The sequence below is a fragment of the Lactuca serriola genome, chromosome 2 (genome assembly GCF_051521515.1).
Source record: "Lactuca serriola cultivar US96UC23 chromosome 2, Lser_US96UC23_V15, whole genome shotgun sequence".
Taxonomy (NCBI): Eukaryota; Viridiplantae; Streptophyta; class Magnoliopsida; order Asterales; family Asteraceae; genus Lactuca; species Lactuca serriola.
The window spans coordinates 60,043,047-60,050,004 of NC_136409.1; positions in this window are offsets into that span (position 1 = coordinate 60,043,047).

Sequence of the window (6,958 nt, forward strand, 5' to 3'; positions counted from 1 at the left end):
TTGCACGAATTCCAAATGGGATGCTTCGCAAGGTTGATCCCACGAATCCTATTTTGGTGGCATATTTGCAGACAATCAATCCTTCTATTGAAACTGGTTTTTTATTACCAAAAAGCACTAGTGGTCCATCGAAAAAGAGGAAGGAATCAAAGAAACAGGCTAAGGGGAGTCCTTCGAAACCTAGTCCTGAGCCAGTGGAGAAGGTTGTTAAAGTTACTCCAAAGAACGTTATTAAGTCTGATAAACCACCGAAGAAGGTTACTAAGCCAGTTGTTGAAGAATCTTATACACCTGCCAAGGAGGTTATGTCTTTGAAATCTGGAGTCTTAAAATGATTGAAGAAAATGCCTCAAAGGTCTCGTCATTCACCAGAGAGGTCTAGCAGTTTTTCTCCAAAAGGGGTTTCGAAGGTTATTCACAAACCACAAATCAGTCGAAAGGACTTAGTCATTCGTGAAATTCCCACACCTGTGTCACCAGGTTCTAAAAAGCGGAGGGCTGAAGATATGGCAAAACACATTTCGAAGAAGAAAATGAGAGTGGTAATCGAAGATGAAGATGAAGTTGTACCAGAATCGCCATTTTGCAATGATAATACATTTGTTCCATCACCAGCGAGGGATTCTCCAATCAAGTCGAATGTCGAGGCAACTGGAGGTCTTGATGGCTCTGTGAAAACATATAATGTGGACACAACCATTAATCAAGGTGATCATATGAAGATATCCACTCCTGAGAAGACAACTCTCACACCACCTGGAGTTTCAAATGTCGAATCAGTTTCTGAGGAGGTTCGAACTTCAGGCATCACTGCGCACATATCTCATATGGACGCAAATGTCAACAAGGGTGAAGGAGTGTCGAATAACGAAGCTCAAGGTAATCCTAATCTTGTTATTTCGTCTTCCTTTGAAATAATTATCATTCCACCCAATACTTCTATACTACCATTTGTTTCTACCATTTCAACTACATAACCACAATCCATTCACTCTCCAACTTTCGAGCATGTATTACAATAACCCATTACATCATTATTCACATCCCAATCCACTGAGGGTCCCAAAATTGTTCAAGATGATGCTACCACAAAAGATGGGGAGTTTATGGCAACATTTGTTGATATCGAGTTTGATTCAGAAGAGGAAAATATTTCGGATCATATGTTGATGTGTAGGAAGCAGTTTAAGATTCTCAACAAGAAACTCAGTTCGTTGTTATAGCTTCAAGCAGATACAGGGGTTCGAAACTATGTATCTGGTATTGAAGTTGATGTAATGTTAAAGTCCCAAGAGGTTCGGTTAAGGAATGAGTTGGAGCGGATGGATCAGAATAATGAGAATCATGTCAAAGCTCAATCTTCAACTTTTAAAGATGCACTCAAAGAATTGAAAGCAGTTGCACGAGAAAGGCATATTCTGTTTTTGAATGATGTCAAGACTGTTCATGAAAATGTGAATCTGAAGATTGAAGAGTTACGTGAGGATATGATGAAGGAGATTGCAACTGTAGATCACAATTATTCTTCCCTTCATAATAAGATTGATATAATTGCTGATGCAGTCACTAAAGTTGTCGAATGGTACAATTCATTGCTTCCCAAGGTTGATAAGAAAGTCGAGGTTGATGCTCAGAGTTTCGAGAAGGTTGGTATATTGCTGGCAGAATTGAAAGAGTTAGTTTCGAAGTCTTGGTCTTCTTCATCATCCTTCCTTACTCAAGAATTTTTGAATCAAAAATTTCGTTTGTTGGAGTCTACTATTCAAAAGGAATTGGCCCCACTTGCGAAATTTGTCAATTTAATGCCAACAGATGCCCCACCTATTCACATAGGGTGTAAGGGGGAGAAGGAATTAGTGTTGGCATGAAGGTTAGCATGGGAGGTAGTGGATCTTCGAAAGGAGATGATGATGTAAAAGTTGTTGGGAAAGTGATAACTACTCAACTTCACACTTCACTACTAAAAGTCTCTTCTACAGCTACCTCAACAACAACAACAACAACAAGGCCAATAACAAAAAGGATTATGATCGGTTTTGGTGCTGGATGTTCGAGCTCATCAAAACCACCTTCATCTAATGAAGAATTAAAAAACAAAGGGAAATGTGTCTTTACTGAACCTACTGCCGAAGAGAAGAAAGCTGCAATCGAAGCATAGATGGAGAAGCAGAGACAAATTCAAAGCATCCTTCGTCAAAGAGAAAACGATCCGCCTGGTATAGAAAAAGGTGATCCTGTTGAACACTATTGCTATGAGTATATCAAAGTCGTGGTTGTTACTGAAGAGATGCATGATTTTGAAAATGTCCCAAAGAAAAGTTTTGCCACGGAAAACACTAATTTTAATCAATTAGATTTTCCGATTAACTAAATGACGTTCTTAGCTTCCCAATATCAAATTGCAGAAAAGTTTGATAAAGAACAATTTAAAAGAATAAAATTTCAGTTTCATGAAGTGTTAGGAAAGAAAGAAGAAGAGATATGTTCTTTGGTCAAAATTGTTCGAGTTCTCAATACCTCCAAGGATGTGTTTTTCGAAGGAGTATTGTAGAATTATCGGTTTCATGCTGTTAGAGTGAATAATGTGGCATTTGACTTTTCAGTGGTAGACTTTCCCTTGATGAATCTTCATGATTTGATTTGTGTTGCCAGAATTTTGAAGGGATTGATGTTTCGAAGCTTCAACTAACAAGCAAAGAAGATTTCGTACTTGGTTTTGCTCACATCAAGCTATTCATAGATAACTTTTATGAATATTTGGCTTTAACAGATGTGGAGTTAGCTTTAGCAATTGGCAAGTAAATTACAGTGCCTTAATCATTGCTAAAGAGTAAAGCAAATTTGAAGCCTTATGCTGATGGTGGCCAATGCTCTGAGTCACATGTCGGTTAGTGTCACGATTCGGGATCTATGTTTGAGGATGACAGTTGTGACTCCGGTATTGGAAATGACTAGGGATACGCAATCAAAGGCCATCAAAGAGGAGAATCAGAAGAGTGAGCGAGTGGTTGGTTAAGTGTTATTTTTTTATATTGATAGGATTAGTAGGGTGTTATTGACACTGCATGGTAGGATTTGGGTGCCTTATTCTGGTGGGACCCAACAAATTTTGATGGATGAGGCACACAAATCAAAAGTTTTAATTCACCCAAGCGCAACGAAGATGCAACATAATCTAACACACAACTATTGGTGGCCATGTATGAATAAATAGATATAACCTGGTTTGTGGAGCGGTGCTTGACCTGCTTGAAGGTCATGGCCGAACATCAGCGCCCTCACGACAAATTACAGCCCCTAAAGGTCCCATTATCAATCGTTTGACCAAGAGTTCTCACTTTCTGGCTATTCGGGAGAGTTCTTCGGCTGAGAAATTGGCTGACATCTATGTTCGAGAGGTGGTTGCTCATCTTGGTGTGTCTACTTCTATTGTTTCAGACCAGGATGTTCGTTTTACTTCCAGATTTTGGAAGAGGTTCCATTAGGAGTTAGGTATCTGGTTACATTTCAACACTGCCTATCATCCGCAAATTGATGGGCAGAGTGAGCGGAGCATTCAAACGCTCGAGGATATGTTGAGAGCTTGCATCTTTGACTTTGGTGGGAGTTGGCACTCCTACTTTCCCTTGGCTGAGTTTTCATACAACAACAGCCAACATCAATATACCTCCCTTCGGGCTTCTCTATAGGAGGAAATTTCATACCTCGATTTATTGGAGAGAGGTTAGACAGAGGGTCATGGGAAGCACATAGATAGTGCTCAGGATGACGGAGCTTATAGAGCAGGTCAGACAGAGATTACAGACAACCCACAACCAACAAAAGAGTTACACAAACTGACGTCAATCTGAGTTGGAGTTCTAGGTGTGGATTAAATGTGTTTCAGGTATTTCAGGTGATCGTGGAAGACGAAAGATTGATTGTACACTCCATCCTGTAGATTTTATGATTCCTCATGTTTGATACTCTAATTTGATATGATTGTATTTGATACACCTGAGTTTTATCGACTTGGTTTTTATAATAATTGATGTTTTGTTTTTATTAAAAATTGAAAGATTTTATGGTAAAAAATGAGACGTTACATTCCTCAAGTAAAGATCCATAAGCTTGTGTTTTTTAAAATACGAGAAATCACGATCTAAGCCTCGATCATTGAACCTAACACGAAATCACACATCAAAGGTGAGTTTTTATGGCCCCATTTTATGTTTTAATGATTTTAGGGGGAGATACATACTTGTCTTGCTAAAAATGAAATTGTGATGCTAATATGTGATACTTTATATTTGGGTTGCATGACAAGATTTTTGAAATGTTGTTTGATCATTTTGGGTCATATATGCTTAAAAGTTATGTTATAATGCAATGAAACATATTAGGAATCATATAAACAAAATATGTGATATGTTATTTGTATTATATATCATACATAAGTTGTTAGATGAATAACTAATTTATAAATGCTCACATGTTTCTTTTATGCCATTTTACGTAAAATGGTATATTTTAAGCAATCATAATTTGTCATAAACGTTACAAAGGCTTCAAATTATACTAAACATAAAATAACAACGTAGATTACTTATTTATTGTTTATTATGAAAAATAGACAAATAAATACTTTTGGTTAAATGAAATACGATCTAATATATAAATACGTGATTATTTGTTAAAAATATGTATTTGGTGTGTTTATATAAAATGTTTGCACAAAATAGTCAAAATATGATCTTTAAATAAAAAGGAGTATGATTTTATGTAAAAGTGGAGTTTCATATAAAAAGATGTCAAAAAGATTCATAAATTATTTTTATATAAAATGATGATGATAGATATCAGTTACAAACCTTTTTATATAAAAATGGAACCTTAAAGGCGTTTAACCTTGTTTTATATATATATATATATATATATATATATATATATATATATATATATATATATATATATATATATATATATATATATATATATATATATATATATATATATATATATATATATATATATATATATAGGTTTAGGTTTTATGGAAAACAAAAAAACCCTAAATATCATAAAAATACATAAAAAAATATTTAGAGATCACAAATTTTTTTGTTTTGAATTTTTTTTATAAAAAATTGTAGGTTTTTGTTAAAATTCGCTGAAAAAAAAATAAAAAATCATTTATTTTTTTTTTTGCAAAAAAAAAAATTCAAAATTTTTATCACCGCTTTTGTATAAAACGCTGCGATTTTTTCAAAAAAAAATTCAAAAAAAAACTTTGTGATCTCTAAGTATTTTTTTATGCATTTTTATGATTTTTAGGGTTTTTTTTGTTTTCCGAATAACCCTTCCCTATATATAGGGCTAGGTTATAATATGGATGGATAATTATTGTGCGAACGTATTGACAGTGCTATCCTATGAGAATTACTAAGAGAATAGGTTGTTTAGTAATTTGACTATGTTCAATCTTATACAACTATTGTCATTTTCATGTATTCTCACTAATTCTTATTCATTTTTGTTCCTACACATCATTTTTCCCTCATTTTCGTTCTTACAGAATACAACTCAATAAACATACTGACAACATTCTGACAAAATGAAAATAATAATAAAAAGTCTATAATAACCTTATAGACAATTTAATTAGTGAAAATGTGTGAGAATGAGAATAGTTATGTAAGATTGAACATATTTATATTATTAAACAAGATATTTTCTTTGTCATTCTCACATAATAACATTGTCCACATGTCCACATAATAGATCTTAATCCACATTTGAACCTAGCTCTCTTTCTCTCTCTCTCTTTATTTCTCTCTCTCTCTCTCTCTCTATATATATATATATATATATATATATATATATATATATAAGAAATTTATGAGACCAATTCACGAACTAATATTATTTAACAACATTTGAAACAAAGTATAGTAGAAAGCGAGTTTATTATCATTTTCTATTAATAACTGCTTAGTTAGTATGTTTGTGTTTCAAACTATATGTTTATCGGTTGATTTCACATTATTTGAAGTCTGGATTTTGGTCAAAACACAATTGTTATGCTGTTCGATTATCGTTAGAAAACTTGTACTACAATTTAAGTCTAAGATTAGAGACTTAAGCACAAAGTACATGAAAGTTTACAATTTCAGTTTTTGAAGTTTGATTTGCTTACTTGAACAACTTGAAAGAATTAGTAAAATCAACTTTTTATTAAAGTTTATTGACTTAAGCACAAAGAATATGACACTTTACAGCTTCGGTTTTTAAAGTTTGATTTGCTTTCTTGAACGACTTGAACTAGTAGTCAATAAAACTTATATTGAAGTTTGAGACTAAAGCTTTGGCACAAAATCATAGACTTGTTAAATCTAAGACTTTCTATGTGAGAAATACTTCGTCTGCTAAGAACATAAACTTAGTACAAGCCCTCTATGCTACAACTGTTAACCCGTGAGGAACATGGAACTTATTGGTATAGATCTATATGGGTTGACAATCCCGCTTGTGGTTGGTATTACAACAATAGACTGACGGGTTAAAACATGCATAATTGTTCCTTTCTACATACTTTCACAACGTCAGTGAAGCGTTAGTGATAACATAGACTTGTTAAATCTGAGACTTTTTATGTGAGAAATACTTCATCTGCTAAGAACATAAACTTAGTACAAGCCCTCTATGCTATAACTGTTAACCCCTGAGGAACATGGAACTTATTGGTATAGATCTATATGGGTTGACAGTCTCGCTTGTGGTTGGTATTACAACCATATACTGACAGGTTAAAACATGCATAATTGTTCCTTTCTACATACTTTCACAGCGTCGATGAAACGTTAGTGATAATCAAGGCACCTCTATTCACCGTGCTCTATAGAGGCTGGATCCTCAGTACTGTCGGTTATAGGCTCACACTAAAACCCCATAAATTCATTCTAGAAAGTGTGGGAATAAA